The sequence below is a fragment of the Arvicanthis niloticus genome, chromosome 5, assembly GCF_011762505.2.
Source record: "Arvicanthis niloticus isolate mArvNil1 chromosome 5, mArvNil1.pat.X, whole genome shotgun sequence".
In the NCBI taxonomy this organism is placed as follows: Eukaryota; Metazoa; Chordata; class Mammalia; order Rodentia; family Muridae; genus Arvicanthis; species Arvicanthis niloticus.
In genome coordinates this window covers 7,442,825-7,468,209 of record NC_047662.1, presented here as the reverse complement: position 1 = coordinate 7,468,209, position 25,385 = coordinate 7,442,825, and the positions used below count along the sequence as shown (strand labels likewise).

General features: G+C 50.3%; 1 protein-coding gene and 1 long non-coding RNA gene across 8 annotated transcripts in view; one reads left to right on the top strand and one right to left on the bottom strand.

The window, feature by feature from the left end:
* The window catches only part of Casz1 (castor zinc finger 1), a 148,837-nt gene that overhangs the window by 24,896 nt on the left and 98,556 nt on the right, over positions 1-25,385 (top strand). For 3 of the 7 annotated variants that reach the window (XM_034503445.2, XM_034503446.2, XM_076933736.1), the window contains exon 2: positions 8,605-8,759. The gene's annotated coding sequence lies outside the window, so the exon portion shown is untranslated. Of the gene's footprint in view, positions 1-4,438; positions 5,015-6,451; positions 6,539-8,604; positions 8,760-13,958; positions 14,079-14,167; positions 14,301-14,564; positions 14,676-25,385 lie in introns of those variants that run through there. The other 4 variants (XM_076933738.1, XM_076933737.1, XM_076933734.1 and 1 more) reach the window with 4 other exon arrangements.
* On the bottom strand, positions 8,101-12,642 carry LOC143442281 (uncharacterized). Its single transcript, XR_013110316.1, has 2 exons — positions 10,699-12,642; positions 8,101-9,038 (listed from the first exon to the last, which is right to left on the bottom strand). It is a non-coding gene; the product is annotated as an uncharacterized LOC143442281 (long non-coding RNA).

Below are 25,385 nucleotides of genomic sequence, written 5' to 3'. Positions count from 1 at the left end.
TGGTCTACAGAGTGAGTTCCTGGACACCCAGGACTACAGAGAGAAACTGTCTTGAAAAACAAACAAATAAACAAACAAACAAAAACACATTTGGGCTGGAGAGATGGCTCAGTGGTTAATAGCACTGACTGATCATGCTGAGGGCTGAGGTTTGGTTCCCAGCTCCCACATGGCAGCTTTCAATGGTCTATAACTCCAGTTCCAGGGCATCTGTCTTCCTCTTCTTGGGCACCAGGCAAGCATGTGAACATGGTCCACATACCCCACATACGGTTGCTGCACATACGTACATACAGGCAAAACACCCATACATATAAAATAAAATTAAGCCTTGAAAATATATTTCTTCTATTAGTACAATTTATACTTCTGAGTAAATATTTTAAAAGTTTTTTAAATGTCAAAGAAATAATTTAAAAATAGGCCAGATATAGTTAAAAGTAGTTTAAGGAAGTGCCAAGACACCATTGAGGCTCAACCGTGTGACACTGGGTAAATGACTTGGTATTTTTGAGCCTCAGTTTTCTCATCTATAAACTGGGACTAACAGTAACCATAAACTTAGTTGGTTAAGATTCTGTGTGACAACCCATCTGAAATACTTAACACTGAGCCAGGCATGCCGCAGCACATTTAAATATTAACCATTATTATAGTTAATAACGGTTATTCCTGTTGCATTGGGATAAAAGGGTTTTTAATTTTTTATTAAGAAAAGCTATTTTTACATCAATGAGATTATTCCTCTAAACCTGTCTTGTTCAATACAGTTACTCTCTGGTCACATGTGGCTATTTAAATGTAAATTAATTAAAGTTAAATAAAATTAAAAATTTAGTTCCTTAGTCACCCTGTTCCAGTGCTCGGTAGCCACGGAGTCTCTTGGTGTCCAGAGACTGCCATATTGGACAACACTGGACATTCTGCTATGCAGTCTTCGAAACAATGCTATTTAAAGTTTTCCACCAAATCTAAGGTTTTTGCTTTTGGGGATTTGCTTGTTTGTATAATTTTGGTTTTGTTTTCCGAGACAGGGTTTTTTCTTGGTGTAGCCCTGGCTGTGCAGGAACTCACTCTGAGAAGATTGTCCTACAGCTCGGGTAGTACTTTATCATGTGACTGAAGCACACTCTTCTTATTGGTTAGAGCTCTCTCCCTTCCCTCCCCTTCTCTGGACTCCGATTGGCTCTGGAGTCACCTCTTCCTAGCACTTACCCTTTGTTGTTCTCTGATTGTTGCAAGAGGATTCTGGGAAGAACAGGCAGCCTGCTGATTGACTTCCAAGTAGGAGGAGCCAGGACTCCTCAGTGTTCCATGCTTGCTTGGGACTGGTGTGTCCACTCTTTCACCTCACAGGACGGGAGACAAGAGAGACCAGAAGGATTTGCTGGAGCTAGTGAAAATGAACAATAATGCCCCACCCTTCTCTGACCAGAAGGTCCAAGATATAGTTTACAGCCCAGGATAAGGAGAGGCAGCCTGTCTCTTTTCTCTCCTCTCTCTCTCTTCCCTCCACCCTTACCCCACGTTTGTCACTAAATAAGAAGTGCCTGTGTGTATGTGTTTATATGTTGTGGACGTGTGCACGCACATGTGTGTATATGTGTGTATGGAGACTAGAGTGTGTCTTTCTTTCGCTTTCGCCTTAGTTTTTGAGACACGGTCTTTCACTGAATAAAGAATCCACAGATTAGCTGGGGTTACACATATGTACCACCATCCCTGGTTTTAGTGCTGGGTCTGAATTCAGGTCACCATGCTTAAACAGCAAGTACTTTACCAACTGCCTCACTGTCTCCCATGTCCTGAAGCAGTCTCTCTTGGTGGGAAATGCCGCTGGTAAAAATCTGGGGACTTCCAGAGGACACTGAATGAAGGTGCAGTGAGCTCCCAGGGTAGGGGTGCCAGGGCTTCACGATGGGGGCCACTCCAGAAAGGCCTATGACTATCTTTGACCGGGTTGACTGAGTAAGCACTGGGGTGATGCCAGGGTCGTGGCCCCGCTTGTGTGAGCTCTAGGAAGGCTGTGGACAGGGGCAGGGCAAGCAATCCCTGGGCAGCAGGCAAGACAGATAGGGAGAGCCAAAAACGGACCTGCTGATGTGGCCCTTTCTGCTTGCAGCGGATCATAAAATATGGCTCAGATTTTCATTACGGGCTCTATCGATTATCTTCTGGGATGGATGAATTATAGAGAACATTAAATTTTTTTTAAAAAGGCAAGTGAGAGGAAATATCTGAATGAGTTTGGGTGGTCGATCGCAGAAAGGCTGAGCCACCAAGCCTGGTCTTCAACTAGGATGAGGACAAAACCTTTCAGGGCAGATAGCTTGTGCCTCTAGCTTGGCTTGCAGGACTCCCTGGATATGGTTTTCAGTGGGGAGGATCTGTGCTCCTCCATGTTCTCCTTGCCTGTGCCCTGTCCTTCCTTCCCAGGGATATCTGCCTAGGTTCCAGGAAGGTCAAAACTCAGGTTCTCAATGGAACTCCAACTTGGAAGAAAGATTTTTCTTAGGTTGTATGGGTCCATTGCTGGGGGTCAGGTAGCCCACACTCTTACTCGATCTCCAGGGATCTGATTCTGAGATGCCACCTGGGCAGAGAGAGAGTTCAGCAGGTAGCATTGGTCTTGTAGGGTCGGCCCTAGGTAGGACCTCCCATGGAATGTGGATACCCAGCCCTGTCTATCAACCCATCTTCCCCTGCACCTTCTGCTGCAGTCACTGGTACTGAGGGGTTCTTTATTTTGTCATCTGGGAAAACAATCCTGGACCACTCCACATCTAAGTCAGGATGGAGAGAGCCTCTCTCCTGGCCGGGCGGTGGTGGCGCACGCCTTTAATCCCAGCACTTGGGAGGCAGAGGCAGGCAGATTTCTGAGTTCGAGGCCAGCCTGGTCTACAGAGTGAGTTCCAGGATAGCCAGGACTACACAGAGAAACCCTGTCTTGAAAAACCAAAAAAAAAAAAAAAAAAAAAAAAAAAAGAGAGAGAGCCTCTCTCCTTTGCTTGCCCTCACTCAGTCTACTCCTGTCCAATAGCTCTGAGTTCTGGTACTTGTGCTTGTGCATGACCTTGGGTGTGTCCCAGCCCTCTTTGAGCCTTACTTTCTCACATCCACCTTACTGGATGCTTGGGGTGACTGTATATGATGGTGCTTACAGCCCCAAGTACACAATGCAGTCATATGAATTATATTCTCCCTCTGTCATAGCAGTGCCTAAGAGCGTTCTCGCCCACCCCCTCTCTTTCTTTATGACTTATCACCTATTTCACGGGCACCATCCTTTCCTTGGAATGATACCTCTAATAAATGATTAAGTCTTCATGCTTAGATTCAGGAGTAACTATTTGTATCTGCATTTTATGATAGAGAAACTGAGACCCAGAAAGGTCAAAGTAAAATTTTCTCCAGGGCCACAGACCTCAGGAGTATCAGGGTTTGGATTCATACCTGGGCAATCTGGTTCTGAAGCTTGTGCCCCTTAGTTGCTATGGCCTGTTGCCCAATGACCTGGTACAGTGACATATAAAGTGTGTGTGTGTGTGTGTGTGCGCGCGCGTGCGTGCATTCGTGCACATAAGCAAACAGCCCTGCCTATAACATGCTGTCTGGTTGACTTTACTTCCTGTCTCTCCACACTGTGTCTGGTCACTTCAGTTGATCGGCCTCTCCAGCCTTTTCTAAGGCCACATTCTGGGAGGAGCAGATTTCTCCACACACACACCCCAACCTAGTCCACCTCAACCAAGCTTCACCTAGGCCTCTGCGAAAGGTGGTGGTTTCCATGGATATCCGTCTCCCTCTGGCGACACGCCCTTTTCTGTATAACTCTGTTCCCCAGAGTTGATTGTTTTTGGCACAGTGCTCTGTAAATTCATCCAACAATTAAAAGGAGGAGGGGCGAGACAAGAAGGAGACAGACAGTAACTATGGGGTGAGTGATATGTAGGCAAGGACTCAGTGATGTGTGGGCATTGTTCCTTTCCCCTTTCCCAGCAGGGTAGCCCCTTACATATAGAAAGCCCCCTGGGAATGGGCTGGTTGGGAGCTGGGCTCTCAGAGTTCTGGTTCTTTCCTTTTGAGCTGTGTTCTGGTCTCCTGTGTCTCACCTCCTAACATCTACAAGGGCCCTTCTCAGAGTCAACTAAGCCAGCTCCAGAGGTCACGTGAAGCCGCAAGATGCCAGTTTGGAGTGATTTGAATATTTACTGTCCTTGTTTTGGTTAAGCGTGTGGGATTGCTCTGTGTGTACCATCAAATACCGGCCGTGCTGGGCGTACCCGTTGTAGGCTGTGTGAGGTCACGGAGGAAAAATGCAGTGGAGAACGCTTTCATGCCGCAACACATCATGGAGGATTTTTCTATTTAAGATGTGGATTTTTTTATTGTGTTTTTTTTTTCTTCTTTTCCATACAACCCTGAAGTTGGGCAATGTGCATGTCTGTGTTTTTGTTTTCACTCCGGGTGGCTTATGAAATCTGTTCATTAGCGCTCTGTCCTCTCCCCACCCTGGCGGATCCTCTACCATCTCTCCTGGCTCGTGTAGATCTCTCCCCGCCATCTCTGTGTCTTCTCTCCTTTGAAGAGAGGATGGGTGCCTCCCTCCCTGTGGTGCACACACTCACCTAAGATAAAAACCAAGGGCACATTAACCCTGCTCCCCAAGCCCACGCCCCTGAGGCAGGTGTTCATTATGGTGGGCGAATTTCTGCCTCTCCATGGAGGAGAAAGATTATCAGCGGTCCCCTATTTGGGGAGGAGCAGAAGGTGTCCCAGGCTCACAGGACCTCCTGAGTACATAGCAATGGGCAGGCCTGTAGCTGAGAGCTCATTCACCAGGGATCCAGGTGCCCCTCTTGCTTGTCTGGTGTGCTTTCATGGGTCTGCCCTTCTTCCCACTATTAAGCCTGCCCAGTACACTTGAGCACAGATGTTCCCTTTGACTACAAGGTCCAGATGCTTCCAGGCAGCCCCTGTGTATTGCTGGAGACCTGTTTCCAGGCAGGCAGAGGTGAGAATTAGGAGGGGCACAAACACTGGACAAGGGGGGGTCATGGGGAGGGAGGAATGGAGCGAGAACTCTTGGTGGGTCACCAGCCCTGCCCTGGCTTTCATACCTGTGAGCCATGTGACCTTTGGCTGGTCACTTCATATCTCTGTGCTTACCCTCCCTAATCTATCCGCGGGGCCCATTACTGTTCCTGCCTTTGTGTTGTAAAGATTCATTCTGATCGTGTGTGTAGAACACTTGACACCATTCTTGTTGCATGAATCTAGTTAGCTAATACCGTCCGTCCTCATGTGAGCCGACTGACAGAAAGCAAAACCCACTCACCCACTCTGCCCTCTCCTCCTTGGCACCTAGTAGGTGCTCAGTCCTTTTTGAGATAAGTTGGGAAAGGCTCACACAATCAGAAGTCCCTTCAAACCTGCATGTTGGGAATTAAGCGGGTTCATGGAGGAGGAGAGAGACCAGCATGCAGGTTGGGGTCAGGGGACTGGAGTGTGAAAGTGGCCAATCGAGCGCTCTGCTGGGAGAGAGGGAGAAGCTGCACCAGGCTCATCTGGTGGTGACATGAAATCAGGGACTACTTCAGCTCCACCGACACTTATGCCGCCCACCGTGGGCCAGCTGTTGTGCTAAGTGCCGGAGACGCAAAGATAATTAAGACCTGGGCTTTGCCCTTGAGGAGTTAAGAATCCGGTAGTGAAGACAGGCTTGTGAACAAATTACTCCAGTTCTGTATGGAGTTTAATGTCATGAGAACGGATATGTGGAGAACAGAGCAGAGGGGCATATGAGTCCCCTTTGGAGAGGCTCTGGAAGGTTCTTAAGGTTCTTGATGAGGTTTAAAAGAAGAGGGTAGTTATGATCTGGGGACTTTCTGGAGCCCCACTGGCTTTTTCTGCTGACTTGAGCACGTTGGGTGGGAGGGAAGATGGCTGCCTGCCATTTTCTTCCTTGTCCTTCCAGATTTGTGAGGAACCCAAGCCTTCAGGCTACTGCCTGGCTCCAGGGAGGCCATCAGAACTCCAGGCTCAGAGCCTGGTTTCGGATCTCCATGTCAGGGTTGTCTGTCATTGTGTTTGGCTTCTCACCTGTTCACCTGGGCGTCTGGTCGGCACCTACTGACCGACATTGGAGCCTCAGCCCTGGGGCCTGTGGCGTGGGAGGGCCACAGTACTTGGAAGGCTTTGGGGCCCATGCCTTGGTTTGGTAAATGGGTCAGGCCACTTGCTTGGGGAGTCTTGGAACAAGGTCATGTTGCCCTAGCAAGGTTGGACAGCAATGGGAGGAATGGGGAAAATAGAACAGGAGGTGTCCTGGTTACATCCTTAACTCAGCCCCTCCTCTCCTGGGGAGGCCCCTCGGTGGTCTGGAAGAAACAAAGGTCCTCAGGGGTCTGGAGTATCCTTTTCCCAGCTAACTAGAACCCTTCTTGTCCAGAACATGAGACTCTGGGACACCTCTGGCATGTGGTTGAACTCCTGTCTGGGAGTTGGATGCTTCTCCTCACCTCTTGCTTGGGCAAGTGTGAGTGTCCCAGTGTGTGAGACGGGAAGGGGTGTTTGTTAGCTCCGATGTTAGACACTGATTTGTGGTAGGGTACTGGGGTAGAGACCCCTACAGGAGGGTGGGTCTAGGGTATAATCTGTCTATGATCCTAGGCACCTCTTCCTCTGGCCCACAGCCATGGTTTTTTGCCAGGGTCCAAAGCTGCCTAGGCTTTGGGATTCTGGACTGACAGGCAAGGGAGTTTCAGAACCCAAAGGAGTAAGTCTCTCAGTGGCCCTGAAGTTCCCATTAAAGTGTTTTTTCCTCTTTTTAAAGAAAAAAATATATTCCCAAACTGGAAAACAAAGGAAATCCACTTCCCCCAAATCACACGAAACTCACATTAGGGGCCTGGCAGGAATCCATGGAAACCAGGAAACACACTGTTAACCCTGTGTGATGCTGAAGGGTGGGATGGGAGCCAGGTCGATCCAGCCCTAGCCTGCTGTCATCTTCCAGCCCAGTCCCCACCCCCCACCCCCCCAGGGAGCCCTGAAACACTGTCCCCAGCAGAGAGGAGGGTCTGGTGCTGAAGCTGTCCTTCCAAGAGCCAGTCCCTTTCTGCTCACCCAGCCTTGGGAGTCAGGAGAAGAGGGGGCTCACATACCCCGGGGAGAGCACCCTGAGAACTTTGATGGCTGAGCCAAGTTATAAAACTAACCAGGTTGCTGCCTGCTCCATGCCAGACCTTGCAGTCAGGGATGAGCCACTTGGGGAACACACAGCCACTAAGTATGGGATGTTACCAGCTAGGAAGGTGGAGGACCCAAATGTTAATGTCAGTTCTAGATGCAGGATGGGTGTGAGAGTGGATAATGAGAACACCCTTGGGGTTCTATGGCCCACATCCTTATGTGCACGAAGCCAGATTGCACGCCTAAGAAGTTGTGTACTTGTTGGTGTGCTTGCATTTGCACGCACTTGGGCTCTTTTTTTTTTTTTTTTTTTTTCCTAAAAAGGCTGAAAATATTTACAGGTTTCAAGTTGAAATGCAAACAGGAAAAGCCCTTTAGAAAGTGAGCGAAGTGGATATTCAAAACAGGAATCACCATGGAAACGCCACAATATTTGCTTAAATTGACACAAAGGTTGGCGGTAGTGGGGCTCCGACTTTCCTTAGGCCACTGGTTTTGGCCCAGCACCTATCACAAAGGAGTTTCTCCAGCAGCCTCTTTTGAGGGTGTGATCGCACCCTCTTTCCTGTCTATGAGATGAAATAGCACTGAGGTGGAGCAGAGAGGGAAGGGGAGAAGAGATCAAATTCACCATCCTGGGGGGCTACAGAGTCACCTGATAAATCTGTTAATTCTTTAGATTTCTCCGAGGCTGCTCAGGGGGTCCTGGGAGCAGCCAGGAGCCCACCAACGGAAACCTGGAAAGGGCAGGGGTCTGGGAAGCCAGCATTGGTTGTTTCTGTTGCATGGGTCTGATCTGTTGCCAGTGTTGACCTGATCCATTCTCAGAATGACCTTTCACCCCAGGTATCCAGGCTTGGGTGTGATCCCTCTGTCGTTACCCAGGGTGGCATCTGATCAGCCTAGTATGGTCTCTCCCCGCTTGATTCTTTTATTAGGTATGACACCTCATAGCAAGTGGCTGATAATTGTGCAAAGGGCACATTGGCTACAGAGTCAGGCATGGCACGCACTGAGGCAGTGCCACCTGCTGATTGGCAGGGCGGGTCCAAGAATCTCCTGCTTCACTGGCTGGTTACTACACAGGGTGTTGGGACTTTCCCATTGTCCTCTTGTGTAGTAGTTTGGTGGGATCCAGCTGTAACCTAATCGTCTTTGAAAACTTTTAATTATATTTATTGTTTTGTGTGAATTATGTGCACATATACCCACGTGCACACCCTTGTACACATATGCCACGGTGCAAGTGTGGAGGCCAAAGGACAGCTTGGGAGAGTAGAGTCTGTCCTTCCACCATGTGTGTCCCAGGGATTGAATGCAGTCATCAGATTTGTCAGCAAGTGCCTTTATCAGCTAAACCATCTTGCCAGTCCAGAAACCTAATCTGTTGCCCTTTCTCCTCTCTGGCAGGCACACAGACCTTGCTGACGGAAGGCAGACCCTCTCCATCTCATCTGCCCTCCAACTGCCTGAGCCACCCACTCCTCCTTCTCCGGGGGACCCTGCAGCTCCCCAGTGGTGTTCATTGGAATGGACTTCAGACCTTGGCCTCTTGGGATGCAAAGGTACCTGTCCTGGTTCCCAAGGTGTTCTGGGAAGTGTGGGTTGGCCAGTTGAAGCATTGCCACTTCAGTCCTTAGACTTACCTCTCTCACTGGACTGTGCCCCAGTAGCTCATATATCATAGATGGGGAAAGGGTCACACGGACACCTGCATTTCAGTCTTGGCTTTGCCATCAAACTTGTCTCTTGCCCCCTCTGGGTCTTGGTTTCTTCACTCATGAAAGAGAGAGGTTGGTACAATGGACCTTGAAGAGTCCTTCCAATGATCCCAGTGATGTGACCTTGAAGGGTGCAGTAGCGGGGAGATATCTCAGGTGATGCCCTTACCCCATCTGATGCTACTGCAAGATCAAAGTGTTGGGTCATTCTAAATTTTACTGTGGGGACAGCAGGTATGGCCTTTGTGTCTGCATACTGGCTGGCATGCACACAGGCAGACTCTTGGGTTGCTCTGCCCTGAGTTTGTTTGTGGTAGGAGCTAGCCTGGGAATGACCTGTGAGGGCTATCTGCAGCCCAGGCTAGACCTTCCTTAATGGAGAAGATGTGGGTACCCTTGATCAGAGCATGAAAATAGCCCTTTGCCTATGGCAAATCACTTAGCCAGCCACAGAGGGCGTCTATAATTGTACTCTCAGATGTTTACTTGTGAGCATCAAATACAGCCGTTCTTGGTGCGTGTTGGTCATTAGCAGTATTCTCAAAAGAACCAGCCCAGAGAAGTGTTCACACAATTGATGAACATGGTCTTAGAATGGAACCTGGAGTAGAGAAGATTAAGATTGACTGCCTGTCTGGGGAGGGCTAGGCTGGAGGCCACTTATCCTGTGTGCACCAAACTAGAATCAGCACCCCTGGCTCCTCCATTTGTATTCTCTGACTCCATAGGCATCTGGAGAGGAGGATCCTTCCTTCCTTTCCCTCTGCAGCCTGGCTCTGTAACTCTGTCTGTCTGTCTGTCTGTCTGTCTGTCTGTCTGTCTGTTTTTGTTTTGTCTTTTGAGACAGGGTTTCTATGTGTAGTCCTGGCTGTCCTGGAACTCACTCTGTAGACCAGGCTGGCCTTGAACTCACAGAGATCTGCCTGCCTCTGCTGGGATTAAAGGCGTGCGCCATCATAGCTGGGCGTGTAACTCTGGAGTTTAGAGTTGGGAAGAGGCTGGAGAGCTGAGCACCTTGGTGTTCATTGAGGGTTTGCAAGGTCCCCAAAGCTACAAGCCCTACTTCATTTCAGGCTGGGGTTCCTTGGGGACTAGCAGAAGTCCTGAACATAGCCCAGGAACTTGCAAATCAGATACAAATGTAGCCTTTGGTTGCTAAAGTGCCTAAGACTCTTCTTCCTGGCATCTAGCATAATCATGCTTAAGGAGTCAGTTCATCTGTACTCAAGGTGTTACCGCTGTCCTCCCTCCCTCCCGCCCTCCCCCCACCTCACCCCTCACCCTCCACCCCACCCTTGTCCTGCAGTAGCATTGGGGCTGCTTAGACTATTGCCTGAGAAAGGCTGCATGGAGAGTTTGCTGTTCCAAAGACTCCTTTGGGTCTAGTGCTAACATCTTGCATTTTTTTTTTAATTAAAAAAAAAGATTAATTTTTATTTTATTTATTTTATATGCATGCCTGCCTGTATGTCTGTGCACTGTGTATCCTCTGAAGTCAGAGAGGGTGTCAGATCCCCTGAGACTGGAGTTGCAAATGGTTGTGAACTGCCACATGGGTGCTGGGAATCAAACCCGCATGTCCTTTGCAAGAGCAACAATTGCTCTTAGTTTCTGAGCCACCTCTCCAGCCCTTTGTATGGACATCGTTGCCCTCCTAGGATCTTCTGGCCTGTCTCTGCTTCCTGGGAGGATGAGAATATTGGGAAGGCAAGAACCTTGCATGCCTCATCCCAAGGCTTTCTGGTGCCAGTGCCCACCACCAGCAGGCTGCTCAAGTACCTACCTGTAAAGCCCTTTTACAGGGAGGATGTATGCTTTCACCTTTCTTCATGATACGCTTTTTGTTTTCTTCTTTCTCTGGGCAAAACATGCCCATTAATTTTTCCCTTTCTGAAGTTTCCACTCACCGTTGACTCCCAGGGGCCATGCCCGCTGGGATTAGCAACCTGGCAGAGTATATGGGCCCAAGAGGCAAAGCGGGACTCCTGCATCCTGGCATCGGCTGTCTCCAGCTTTGATGATGAAGCCTGGGAACTCTGAAGACTCAGAGAGGGGATGTCAAGGCACGGTCCCTTGCTCACTGACTCAGTCCTTCTCGGTGGACTTGACCATGGACTGGGGTCCTCTATGGCATGGTGCTTCACCAGGGTGTGTACCAGGGGAGAAGTCTGCATGTTCTGAGGTCCAGAGACCTCATCTGGCTCTGGCTCTGGCTCAGGTCTAGATATCCCCCGTTTCTGAAGGTTTTGCAGAAGATCTGGTTGTATTCAACATCCAGAGAAGGCGTATTGTCTTCGGTTTACTCCCCCGAGGATGGCGTGAGTGAGAAGCCTCTGCTATCATAGGATTCTGACAGAGGAGGTGACAACAACCACACTCAGTAAAACAAACCAGGCAAACCTTAGGCCAAATAGAAACAGGATGAGTTGATGAGATCCAGGACACGGTGGGGTGAGATGCTCAGAGCCAGACTCTGAGAAGTTGGCGGCAGAGATTAAAGATCTGAGGTAGACAGCAACCCGAAGAGCAGGCAGGAGACTACTGCAGAGAGAGACCAGAGGTGATTTAAAGGTCCTCGGGTGGGAAAAACTAACTACATCAGTGACCAGATCATGTGGCCGGGGTGGCAGGGGAGGGCCGAGATCTGCAGCACTCTGTGTGCCAGGGGACAGGCAGAGGGATGCCCCTGGGGAAATAAAGTCACCTGGCTTGCTTTAAAAGACAGCTGAGGGTGTCTTGGGGACAGTGCATCACAGGAGTGCAGCAGGCACAGAAGACACCAGGAGTCAGGGGAGTGGTGGCTGCAGACACTGGAGCAGGAGGATGATGGCTGGGATGAGGAGAGGGTGGGGAGGCTGAGAGGGGAGCAGAGCCTGTGTGTGCTCAAGGGAAGAGCTAGCATGAATTAGCCAGCGTACTGAACGGGATGAGCAAGAAAGGTCCCCTGGATTCCTGGAACAAGCTGAGCTGCTCTTGCATCTGTGTCTCTTCTCCGTCCCTCAGATCTCAGGGAGTCCACCTCTTGTATGTTAGGAGAGAATGCTGTTTCGGAATGGTGCTGGCTGCTAGGAATTCCACTGTCTCTAAGGCTGCTCAACGTAGCCGATTCAGACCTTTCCACCATGGGTTCCCTGCGGGGCTTGAACATCCTTCTGGTTTCCTTTCCTGTGACTTTAAATATGTCACCAGAGCTGAGCTTCTACCCTTTTCCTGGCCACACAGATCCTCAGATGAACGTCTCTAAGGGCTGACAGATGGGTTAGCTAAGACGGCCATCTACACTGGGCCAGCTTAGCCTCAGTCCAGCTCCATGGCAGAGATCCTAATGTTCTTTCCACATAGAAATGTATGAATTGTAGGCATGCTGGGAGACTTGAACTCACATCCTCTCCCATTTTCTGCGGCCTCTGATGCAGACTTTCCTTCCCTGTATCCTGACATCACTTGTATGGTTTAGATTGGCTACGGTTCTCCTGGCTTTGATGACGAAGCCATCCTTGACATCCTGTCGGGCTCTGCGCAGCTCTGGATGCTTCCATGGAGCCCAGTAGCAAACCAAAGGTCTGGCTGGGTGAGTGGAAAGCTGCCGTTGCGGGCTACTGGGCCCCATGCGTACTTACTGGTGCAGCCAACTCAGCCCTCCAGGAAAGCTCAGGAGGCTTGACCTCCAGGGGGAGTGACAGGAAGGACATGCTGGTGACATCTTGCAGGGGGCGTAGGAGGCTGTCTCAAGTGGGAAGCAATATGTGACACAGCAGCTCACCTTCCGGGAAGCTCTAGAGGCCCAGCCTCGTGGGAGAGTGAGGAATGGAGCAGAGGAGGAGGCTGACGCTGGTAGGGGCTGGTGGGGATATCCCAGGCCCACAGCAGGTGCTTCTGTCTGACTCTGATGGGGTATCAGCTGGCTATCTTGGGTGTGGCTGCTTGCCTTAGGGGAGGGTGGAGCTGGGTGGACAAGCCTGTGTCTCTGCATGAGTGGGAGGTTTCTCTGCTTTCTGCCTCCATGGTCTGTACTAGATCCGTGACCTTCACTTCTAACTGGACTGGACAGTTCTAATGGCATCCTCCGGGGCTTTGATCTGACGGGAGGCTGGCAGCTCTGGAGCACACAACTGCAGTGCCAGATTTGGAAGGGTGGGATTGGAAGAGGGAGGTACCTGGGAGGGGAAGTAGGGTAGTCTGTGTCTTCACTACTCCTGGGAGATGTGGTACTCTGGGGGACCCCCTTGGAAGAGTGGGTGTGTGACTAAGAAATGGCTCAGCAAGAGTCACTGGTCTTTGTGTTTCCATTCTGGGTAAGAACTGCTGCTCTCTTATCCATGGGAATGCTCTTACGATGCAGGTACCCACTGACAGTCCTCTTCCTCAGTTTCCCCCGTGGAGAATCCCTGAATCCCAGTTAGCACTGGGCCAAGGGAAAACAGGGAAGACTGTCAGTGTCTGCCTTATTTAGAAAGACCCTGGAGGGTAGTTCTAGTCTTGTGACATGGTGCTTCACAGGACAGACTGCAGGAATTGTGGGTCCCAGGGCTCCAACTCAGGTCTTCAGGTTCACCCTTACCTGAGTTATCTTGCTAGCCCCATTTTATGTCTTTTTGTTTGTTTTTGTTTTTTCAAGACAGGGTTTTTCTGGGTGGCATTTTGGCTGTCCTGGAACTTGCTATGTAGGCCAGACTGACCTTGAACTCACAGAAGATCCGCCTGCCTCTGCCTCCTGAGGACTGGGATTAAAGGCGTGCCTACCACAGCCAGCTGTGTTCTGTCTTCTAGAGATAGATAGGCTCTCTCTACACAGTCCAGGCTGACCTCCAAGTTGACATCTTCCTCCCTTGGTTTCCCATGTACTAGGATCACAGACTTGCCTGACCCTTTGTCTTTATCTAGTTCCGGAATCTACAGAGATATATCCCTGGCACAGGCGAAAGTCCCTAAGTATGGAGGTGCGGAGATCAAGTCGAGGCTCCAGGAAGACACTTGCAGCCCATCTTCTAGGTCCTCGAATGGCTGCCTGCACGCAATTCACTTCCCGTTTGCTCCCGGCAGGTGTAGTAGAGGTCCTCACCCAGCCGTCTCTTCAGTTTCATTCCTTGGCCTCTCCGAAATGGGAGTCTCCTCTGACCCATACCTTGCAGCTTAGTGTTGGGAACCCCATGGCCGAAGTAGGTGAGAGGAGGGGAATATATTTACATGTGACTTTCTCCTCCAGAAATGCTAATCAGGAAAAGCAATTAAAAGCAACTTTTTTCCCTTAGTAATCTATGTTAAGAACCGGTAATGAAGTTTTCGGGCCGTCGTGTGACTCAATATTTCAGCTTCACCGACTCAAGTCAAAGCAGTCCAAGCCGGGGAGTTTGCTAGCAGCCGAGCTGGGCCCTGGCAGCAGCTGTAAGCCCTGATGTTGCCCCCCCATCACTAGTGGCCCACCCTACACTGCTCACTGGGTGAAGGGAGGTGGTCCCAGCTGGGAAGGGGGTCAGTCCTCCAGGGCATCTGTCAGAAGACCAGGAGTGCACATGAGTGGACTGTACCTAGGAGCAGGATGTAGGGAGCGGGGGGGTGTCAGAGGAAGTGGGTGCTACAGGAGACCACAGGATGGACCCTGGCTCGGTCCTGACCTCTGACCTTTGCTCACTCTTCTCCTATTTGCAGCCATTCATTCAACCGTATTGAATGGTTCGGACCCCTCATTTAAGGAAGTGAACAGAAGGGTCAAGAATCCCTGTCCTCTTGTCCTCGTGGAGAGAAACGAGTAGTGATGATGTAAGCGAACAGATGACAGCGTCAACGTGGGCTAAAGGGAACACTGGTGTGTAACGTTAGGTGTGGCTTTTGGAGAAAGGGTCACTGAGATGGAGCCAAAAAGGAGGTGAGGTAGCCAGTCGCGCTGATTACTATCTGGGGAAGAGCCGTTCCATCAAAGGGAATAATAACTTAGATCCTAGAGGCAAGAGCCTGTTCCCTCTCTGCCTGTAGGAGAGTCCGGAGGCCTGTGCTCCTGGAGAAGGTGGGGATTCTACACAGTTTGCACTGTAGTGAGAATTCTGCTTCATTCTCCATTTCCCAAGTGAAATTAGAATCTTTGAAGAGGTTCTGAGGGACATGACCGGATTAGGCGGCCACTCTTTATTAAGATGCAAGCCTCAACTGTCGGACCCTTCCTCTCATGGTCCCCTCGTTAATGAACCTCTCATGCACCGCACACTTTCATCTGGGAGAGGACACAGGTGTCTGTCTGCCCCCCACCCCCATCTCCTGCCTGGGTCTCCTCCCAGGAAGCAAGTTCACAAACAGGGTCTTGTCACTTTAAGTAGCCCCCAACCAGCTAGCTTCCCTGGCCTGCTTTATCTGGAGCCCAAGTGCATGTTGTTCTAGGACCGATCAGCTTTAGCTAATTAATAATCTGACAGGAGACACCCAGGGGATTAGCTGCCGACTGAGCTCCACCAAGCCTTGGCAAACGGGCCCTGTGCTCCCTGGGGGCCTGGAGGTGACTTTGAGGGATACGGACAGAGGGGACCTAGCACAGGTGAACAGTGGCACAGGACAGTGTAGGAAGGGTGGGGACAGTTAGGTGAAGAGTCTATCCAAGGGAGTTCGCTGTCCCAAGATGGGCAGAGATGAACAGACGCGTCCACTGCCGTTTGTCATCTTGTCAGGCACCAGAACGCATCGCCACCTGTCAGCTGTCCCCTGCTGAATAGCTGGATTACATTGCCAGAGTTAGCAGATTAAGATATAGGACGACTAGTGAAATTTGAAGTACGGGTAAACAGCAAATAATTCTTAGCATAAGTATATTCCATGAGATACTTGGGATATACTTACACTGAAAGAGTATCCATTGTGTAGAGTAGACTTTCATGTTTCCCTGGGCATCCTGTCTTTCCTCTGACATCATTCTGGCCTGGAAAGGACTGGGAGCTGAGGCTTCCCCTCAAGGGAAGCCTGGGGTTCCATCAGAAAGAGGGGGCACCCCTTGGGGAGCTGTCTGAGGACTGGAGTGGAACTGGAGTCACTGTGACTTCCACTGCCTTTGTCCAGGGAGAGGACATTGGAAGCAAGTTCTACTTGGTGGAATCTCTCATCCTGTATCTGGGTCCAGGTGATCCTTGGATGTGTGGACAGTAAGTCCCACTGGGGGCATCTTGACCCCTGGGCAGGAGGCAATGTTCCATAGTCACTTCTCTCTAGAGAAACTATTAGCTAAGAGCAGGCTTCAGGCTTCTCTTGAAGGGAGGTATGCCTGAGGACCCTAGGGATAATTTGTATTGGATGCTGAGGGCTCTATTCTGAGCCCAAAAGAGGTGGGCAGACATGGCTAAGTATGGGGGGGTAGACTAAGGTAAGCCCAGAAGAGCCTGCTATGTAGGGCTACCTGCATGTTCCGAGGCCTCTGAGCACTGAACAGAAATACCCATCTTCAGACCTCTGAACACCCACTTTCCCAAGGTCTTGGAGTAGCCCCGTCGTGCCAGCTTCAGGAAGGGCAGGCCATACAGAGAGCCGGGCTGCCTAGAATGTCATTCTGGGTGCCAGGATTGAAAATCTTTATTGGAAAACTTGGTGGGACCTAACTGCTCCCTCTTGTGACCTCTGTCACCCTGGCTCTGTTCCCCGTGGTCAGGGAGCTCAGTGTAGTAAGAAGGGCTTGCCGCCAGCTGGTGGAAGTCCAGCTTCCAGCAGCCAAGGGGCCTGGTGCCAGCAGGGTAGTGCCTGAGGTGGGAGCGCTCTGGGCTGGGCTCTTTTCTGCAGGAGTTAACGCCATCCCACCCTCACCCTTGAAGGGTTCCTCTCCTAGGCCCCCTGGGCAGTCTCCTCCCAGCTTTTCCCTGCACCACCACCAGCTTCGGAGTCTTGTGGTGGGAGCAGAAGGGGCTGGGGGGGGGGTGCCAAGCTGGAGCTGGTGGGAACCTCTTCCGCTTCCCGAGCTCTCAGCCTCTTCCCCAGCGTGCCCAGCGGTTTGGCCCTGGTTCTTGAGCCGTCTGCTGCCCGTGCTGCCTCTGACCGACATCGTTAGCATGGGTATTTATATTTCATTAACGACATTAAGCCCAAATGGCATTAAAAGCAAAGCTGGTGATAAATAGCTTATTAATAAACAGGGAGTGCTCCGTGCTGCCTGGCCTCTCCCAGCCCCAGTGTTAACCCTTGCTGCCCTAGATAAATAGGCTTCACCCCAAAGATCATCCTCTGAGAGACTGGACCAGGAAGGTCCAGTCACGTGACCGTCTTCCATCTGGTTCCGCTCAGGTCCATGTATGTTGAAGCGCATAGGGCCAGCTCTAGGTCACTGGAGTTCACAGAGACTGGCCAGGCACCTCACAGTTTCTAATCAATTCTCCCCTGCCCTCCTCCTCACTCATTTTGATTCGAGGGATAAAGAGTTTAGAAAATGTAGCTTTCTAGGCCACTAACCAGTCTTCGCTCATTTCCCGGAAGTCCAGTCCGAAAGAAGAGTCTCCTATATTGTGTTTAGAGTCGTGAAGCCTGTAAAAAAAAGAAGCAGCCCAGTCATGTAAGCCCAGCTAGCGTAGTCTGCGTGCTGTGAGCCGTGAGCGAGTGTGGTAGCCTCAGTCATGTCTGAGGCATCCCACTCAGCTCCATTTTACAGCGACAATAAAAAGCATGGTTCGCCAGTAAGGGATGGCTCAGTCGGGAGAGTGGTTTGCCTAGCGCGCATGAAGTTCTGGGTTCCGTTCCCAGCAGCATGGAAACGGCTATGTGGTGCAAACCTGTAGTCCCAGCACTTGAGAGGTAGAAGCAAGTAGATCTCAAATTCAGTGTCATTCTCAGCTACGTAGTAAGTTCTGGGCCAGCCTGGGCTACTCAAAACCATCTCAAGATGACAAACTAGAAAGACAAACCTACCTGAGTGCCCAGGATAGCAAGCTGGCTTCAGCAGCTGGAGCTTGTACCACACAGCTTCTGGACCCCCTCTTTTGGTACACTCTCCCCAGAGATAAGACTTGTCATGGAGGGGGCCATCCCTGGCTCCTGAACCTTAGAGATGCCAGGGGCTTTGCTTAGCTGAGGCTTCAGTCTTTTCTTAGCTTTGCAGTTTTTTTTTTTTTTGAGCTCCCTGCCTTTGGGACGCTGCTGCTTTATCAATGTGACACTCCTGTGTAGGGAAACATGCCTGCAAGAAGGCTAGTGAAGCCTCGTAAGCATCCTCCTACAACTCTGAAGTACCATCTGCTATCCACAGGAGCCCTCCTGGAGGGAGGAACAGCTAGGTCTCCGGTTGTTTGGGGTTTATGTTAGCAAACATGGCTGCAGGGTCACTCTTAACATATCTGAGCGGCAGGGGCAGACTCAGACCCTGCTGCTCACCGAACTCCAGCCTCTGTCAAAATCAGCTGAAAGTAAGAAAAGAAATTAGAGCCCCACTGAGACCCTCTCAGCCCTCTGCCAAACAAGGTTCTCTCTGAGGGTTTGCCTATTTGGGATTGTTTTGGTCCCATCTGGCTAGAGTGGAGATGAGGTTTTCTTAGAGTGTAGAGAGAAAAGAGGAAGAGTGTAGAGGAGGAGAAAATGAAGCTTCCACATGGTCCCACCCAGAGGATAGGGTAGCAGGCCTATCCTTACCTCCGTCTAGTAAACATGGACGGAACAGTATTGTTAATAAAATAAGTGGGACATATGCTGTCTGTCAGGGACCTGACTCGACCAGGCTGGCCTTGAACTCACAGAGATCCACCTGCCTCTGCTTCCTGAGTGCTGGAAGGCCTGGCTCACCCATTTCTCCTATTAAGTTATGGCTGAGTAGGTCTTGGCTGTCACAGTATGGCTTGGTGAGTGGCACAGTGAAGTCATGATTGTCACTTACATTCTCTTCAGCGGAGCAAGGTGCATGCATTCTAGTCACCACCAGAGGACCAAAAGACAGGGGCCACTGGTGGGCAGGAGGGCTAAAGGGAAAGATGGCTTTAGGACTGGCCGCCCAGTGAGGTAATACAAGTTCTCCACTTTGTAGATGTGTGGCTGCCCCTTCTCCACACCTGAACTCTATTGCCCTCCTCTGTGAAATGGGCACAGTTGTTGCTTAGCTGCAAGGATGTGTTCTCTAAAACACCAGAGGTAGGCCTTCACACTCACAAGATACTGAACAAGGGATGGCTATTGCCCTGACTCCAGGGGGACCTCCTCCTTAGTTGTCTCTGACTCTCTCTCTCTCTCTCTCTCTCTCTCTCTCTCTCTCTCTCTCTCTCTCTCTCTCTCTCTCTCGGCCCATTGCACCATCCCCAACTCTGCAACACCCAGGACTGGGCTCTGGCTTCTGCCACAGTTCAGCAGGTACTAGACTAGCCCATTTGAGAGCCCCATCCATGGCACTGGCTCACCTGAGTTACATCAATTTATAGGAGAGATGAGAGCAACCACGTCCCTCCTCGTTTTGCAGCCCACTGCCTTCCCAAGGGCAGCGTCTTTCTTCTCAGTCCCACTCGATGTGTTCTCCAAGGATGGGGTCTGGGCGGGGACTTGGGAGTAGGGATGTCTGATGTGAGGCTGCCCTGCTTCAGTGAAATGGCATAGCCTATCACTTGGCCTCCCCACCAGGCCCCTCATCAGGATGGTTGAGCATTTGTATCTGCCTGGGATGGATCATACAGGAGAAAGCAGGCAGTTACCTGGTTTGTCTATGTGGCCCCAGAGCCACCCAAAATATGAGACTCAAAAGAAAGAACTGTCATGATAGCCAGGAAGAGAGTGACCTCCAGAATGACAGACAGTGCTATGGATGAACAGGTCCGTGGCTAAAAAGTGAGGCCCGTGGAGTTAATACGCAGGCCAGCAAGACCGCTCCAAAACTTTTTCTCATTCTGTAACATGCAAGGGTGGTAGAAGTTTCTAGCTCTCCCCGGAGACCTAAGGTGTCCAGCAACAGACAATTTGGCTCCTCCGTATCTGCTTCCAGCCATGGGCACCGGCATCTGGTTTGTGGTGCACACTTTCCCAATGTCAGCTGCCACAGAAGGTGTTTGGGCTGGGGAAAGCAGGAGGGGTCCTGTGGTCTTCTCTTCTAGAAGCTTCTCTTACTTTCAGTTTCTTTTTGCAGCTTTTTTTTTCCCCCTCCTTGGGGTCTAATTAAAGACTTGGAGCTGTTTACAGCCTGTGGTTGGCTTTTTATTTGAAGCCTTGGCAATTACCTTCTGCCCTAAAATAAGTTTCGATGGAACCGGGATAAGATTTTCCTTACTGGCTAAGTTCTCACTTTAATTTCACTCGTGTGTGTGTGTGTGTGTGTGTGTGTGTGTGTGTCTGTCTGTCTGTCTGTCTGTCTGTGTGTGAGTGTATGTGTCTGTGTGTGTGAGAGTGTGTCTCTGTGTGTGTCTGTATATGAGTGTGTGTCTATGTGTGTCTCTGTGTGTGTCTGTGTGTGAGTGTGTGTGAGTGGTGTCTGTGTAAGTGTGTGAGTGTGTGTGTCTGTGTTTGAGTATGAGTGTGTGTGTCTGTGTGAGTATGTGTGTGTTTGTATATGTGTCTGAGTGTGAGTGTATGTGATTGTATGTCTGTGTGTGTGTGACTGTGTGAGTGTGTATGAGTGTGTATGTGACTGTGTGTGGGAGTGTGTGGGAGTGGGAGTGGGTGAGACAGAGGCTCACGACACCTTCCCCATTGTCCCTTTCCAGTTCCTCCCTCCTTGTCACTGTCCCCATCTCATGTCCCTTGGCCAAGGCAGAGCCCTGGACAGTGGGAACAGTATGTCCTCAGCTTTGCTCTGCCTTAAGGGAGCTTTGTGACAACAGGTAGGTCATCTGTTGACTCTGTCCCAGTTTCTTCATTTGTGAGCGGGGCAGGGGTGGGCATGCCCGAGGCTCCTCTGCTCTGTGTAAGCAGATGTCTTGCCACAACTCCACCAGTTGGGAGGGAGCCACCATCACCAACCCCGGTACTATCCAGCTCATTCCTCCTCTTTGCTGACACACCTCGAGTTCTAACAGGAGCACGTGTGGTCAAGTTCCCAAAGCTTTTTTTTTTTTTTTTTTTTTACCTTTTTCCGCCTTAATTTGCGTAGCCATTGTATGAGCAGGTGCAGTCACTCCACTTCATAGCCAAGCCCTCCAGCCAGAGATAATTAGTGGCTTTTTTGATGTCACTTGCTTTGAGGAGACAGAGCCTGGGGATCCAAACCCAGGTCCTGAGGTTTTAGATCATTCAGAGATGAGGAAATCAGAAATGGACAAGAGGACTGAAAAGAACTGTTTTCTTGGGGTGGAGGGTACAGCTTTGGGGAGTTAATACCCTAGTCCCGGCAATCAGTTGTGTGAGGTTCCTTTCTGTTAAGCCAAAGCAAACGGTGACCTGCCAAAAACAACCAGGTCACAGCAGGCTCTGATTGCTGCATAGAAGTTAAGGCAACTTATTCTTTGAATAGATCTAGAAATTTCTTCGATTGCTTTGGAGAGTCGAAGTATCTGTGGAATATTATAGTGATGGGTAGGTGAGTGGGTAGATGGATGAATGGAGCCTGGGGCTGAGCCTGGGCCTGAGTCTGATACGTTCTGTACTAGGGTGCAGGGGAGGCAGGCAGTGGATAGGGTTACACACCACCCAGGATGATATGGCTCTGCTGTGTGCCTGGCAGCTGTTTAAATAAGAGCTGTCAGGATAGATGGCTCTTGTTGGCTTCTGTGAACAGAGTGAGAACAAGTTCTCTTGTCACCACATACCTGTCCATAGTCTAAGAAACCTAGGTACCAGAGATTGTTACCACATACCTGTCCATACTGTCCATAGTCAAGAAACCTAGGTACCAGAGACCTGGGCCAAGACCATACCTTGACTCTCTCTGATATGCCTGATACCCATTCTCTCTCTCTCTCTCTCTCTCTCTCTCTCTCTCTCTCTCTCTCTCTCTCTCTCTCTCCACACACACACACACACACACACACACACACACACACACTTCCTTCTAAATTCCGAACCTTGGGCATGTATAAGGATGGAATTCGCTCTAAAAGCGAGAGCAGCTGTTTTTATGTGCTGGGAACAACTTTGTCTTATTTCGGGGACAGTGTGGGAGCGGGAGCCCCCAGGTATAAGGGCTGAGCAGTTGGAATCGTGGAGGACAAGAGTGCCTGAGTTTCCAAGGACTGATTAGATGGTATGCCAAGTGTATTAAATTTTGCAGACATTTTAACAGCAATATGCTAGATAGTTGGGTGTCCCCTGAGGCGGCTGGATTTTTTATATCCTTCACAGAAGGTCAGAACCCTCTTCTGCCTGCCTCTCCCCCCTCCACCCTAAGCTCTCAGCTCCTCTCTCACTCACCCTCCCCTTCCTCAGCAATTTCCCTTGCTTTTTGCTCTCTGCTTGTGGGAACCTAAAGGGCAACTCTGGCCCCTGCCACAGACAACACTGGGTCCCTCCTGCCCTGCTGCCGGGGTGGAGGGTGCTGGGGGGCTCTCGGGGGCTCAGGAGGGGAGTAGAGGGGACTTGGCTTCTCTTTTAGTGTCCCCTACCCCTTCTCCCCCCATTTCAGAGACTGTTGGAGACCTGCTCCCCCCCTCCTCATTTTTATAGAAAAAAGGCAGGAAAAGAATCCATCTGGCATATGAATAATTGAAGTGCTCAACTCTCTTCCTGTGGCTGCTGTTTGTTCTCAGCTCCCCCGGCCCCGGCCCATCCCCCTGAGCTCGGGTCTCCAAGTGGAGGATTGTGGGCATTCTTTGGAGTGGCTCCGGTGAAGCTCCAGGCTCTCCTTAACCTGGAGCCCTTTCTCTGAATCAATAAGCCTGAGCCGGCCATTTGGATGTGCAGTTTTGGGTTTTTTTGTTTTGTTTTTTTTTCTTCTTACTGTCTATGGGGACAGGCAGCCCCTGGCCAGAGTCTCCCTAAATATCAGTCAAAGTCACATGGCTCACTTGGGCCTTCTGCTTCAAGGAATGGTTTCTCTTGACCCTGACTGCTCCTCATGCTCCTTGGGATCCTCTGGTTTATACCAGGCTCTTACTGTCCCTCTGCCCTGAGGGGTCAGTGAGCTCCTGGAGCTTCAGGGTGTCCTGTTTGGGGACTTTGGCCTCCGGGGCACTTACTGGGTGCTTTCTCAGCTCCTCATCCAGGCTTCCTGAGATGCCTAAGACCACACAGTTCTCTGCCTCGGCCACCTCAGCCACACTGGCCACCTCGGTCTAGCCAGGATTCACCCACTTCTCCACAGCTTTACTCAGCCTTTTTGATGTACATCCACGAAGATAAGAGCTTCAATTCTATTCTCTACATGTTGGGAGAGTATCACAAGAGGTGTTTGTGAGATCAGGCCTGGGCTGGGGACATCACCTGGCTCAGGACAGCCTGGAGCAAGCTGCCCACCCTCTCTCTGGAGTTGGGACCAGGTATGGCCTTGAACCTGGTGTCCAGGTGGAGAATTCACTCTCTTTACAACGGCTTAGAGGAAAAACAAAAGAACTTTAGTGCATTAATTCTAGATGAAGAGGGGTCTGCAGGAGACAGCTTAAGCTACATAGTTTCCTGCAAGCCAACTTCCCCTGTCCCCTTCTCCCCTCCTGCTCTCCTGTCCTGTTCTGCCCAGCTGTGGCTCTCCACCCTCATCCCTGATCCTGGCTTTGTGAAAAGCTGACCCAGGTGTTGTGTAGTCCTGTGAAGTGTAAGCATGGGCTCTCTGTTTGAAAACTCAGTACTTTTGTTTGTCTATTTGGAATGTGGCGTTTGTGTCCCAGATGAAGTAGTGACTCAGAGCCGTGGGCCTTGTGGTTATAAAGGGTGTTAGGGGGCACTGCCACAGATGGCACTGCAGGCCAATGAGGGGGATCCTTATTCCTGTGCCTTCTGTGTTTTGGTACATTGTTTCTCAGAAGATAAATCTCCACCCCAAAGAGGGTACATACAAACAGTACCAGAACATTCTAACCTCTTCTGGGTTTGGGGAGGGAAAAAAAACTGCCTAGTAAGCAAAATATAATTTCAGATGAAATTTAAATCAGAGTTGTTAATATATAGCTATAAAATATATATATAAAATATATAAAGTCGTTTGTAAAGACTCCTACACCTGTTATAAAAACTGCAAAATGTCTGGCATTCCAGGTTCTGGTAGGAATAATTAGATATTTATATACAATAAAACTGGTTTGGTGGGGAAATCACTTCCCTCCATGTGAATTCTCAGTTGAGGGCAAGTTTCGGTGGTTAGGTTTTTTTTTTTTTTTTTTTTTTTTTTCCCTGACAATAAAACCAAAGGTTTGGCACCAACAAATGTATTTCCCGTAAATATCTAAATCTTTTTTTCTCCCCGGCTTGAGCTCTACTAGACGGGCCCTGTCATGCCAGCCTACTCTCCACTCCTGTCTTTTCATACATACTGGAGAAAGCCGGCACACAGTCTGGTATCCTCTGTACCCTAGGTTCCAGCTCCGACCCAGAACCTATGTCGGGGGTGGGGAGGGTGTCCCAGGCATTTGGTGTGTGCCACCTGTCCCTTCCAACCCAGCTCTAGTAGGTCCAATGCTTTGATTTAGCTCTCTCTGCCTTCTTCTTCAAATGCTTTCCTGGGATGGAACTTTATTCTTATTAGCCAGAAAAGCCCAATGTAGGTATTTTTCTGATTTTTATTAAGCACGTTCACGGCTTTTCAATTTCTCTTCCTTGACCTCCTGTCTGTAGACCCTTCTCCTGCTTCTACCTCCTCTCCCCCTCCTCCCCTGCCTGCTCCCCCTCCTCTCTTCTTCCTCCCCTTCTCTTCCCACTCCCACATCCCCTCTTCCCTTCCCCTCCCCCTCTTCCCACTTCTCCTGCCCCTCCTCTCCCCTTCCTCCCACTTCTCTTCCTCCCTTTCCCCCTCGCCCTCCTCCCCTCCCCCTCTTCCCTTTCTTAGCAGTGTTCCTGGCTTACAGCCTTCAGGTTCCCCCTCTATGAGCAATGTGGCCCCAGGGAGGCAGTTGCATTGCTGCCCTGGCCCAGGGAGACCTGCCCCCACCCTATCTTTACTCCCATCTGCTCTGCAGAGGTGAACAGATGGAGCCAGAAGGTACCATGGCTGAGCTGTGATTTTTTTTTTCTCTCCCATTATATGGATGTAGAGCTGTGTGTGGCTCTGGGTGTACAGATGGCTGGAAAGGGACCAGCTTAAAGTTGTTTGCTTGTTTGTTTGTTCCTTTGTTTGTTTGTTTGAGACAGGGTTTCTTTGGCTGTTCTGGATTGAGCTCTGTAGACCAGGCCAGCCTTGAACTCACAGAGATTTACCTGTCTCTGCCTCCCGAGTGCTGGGATTAAAGGCGTGCACCACCACCACCTGGCTTGGGTTCTTAACTGAGCCAGGCAGAGCAAGGCCTGGTCTTTGCCTTCTGGCTGGTTCTGGCATTGCAGGACTCATTGTCATTTGATTGATGGTGAGACTCCTGGCAAGTGGCTCACCTCTGTGAGTCTAACTCTTCTGGTTGATGACTGCAGGATTGGTGCTGCTTCAGATTTAGGGGCATTGAGAGGAGGGGTGTGTGATCTCATGTAGGG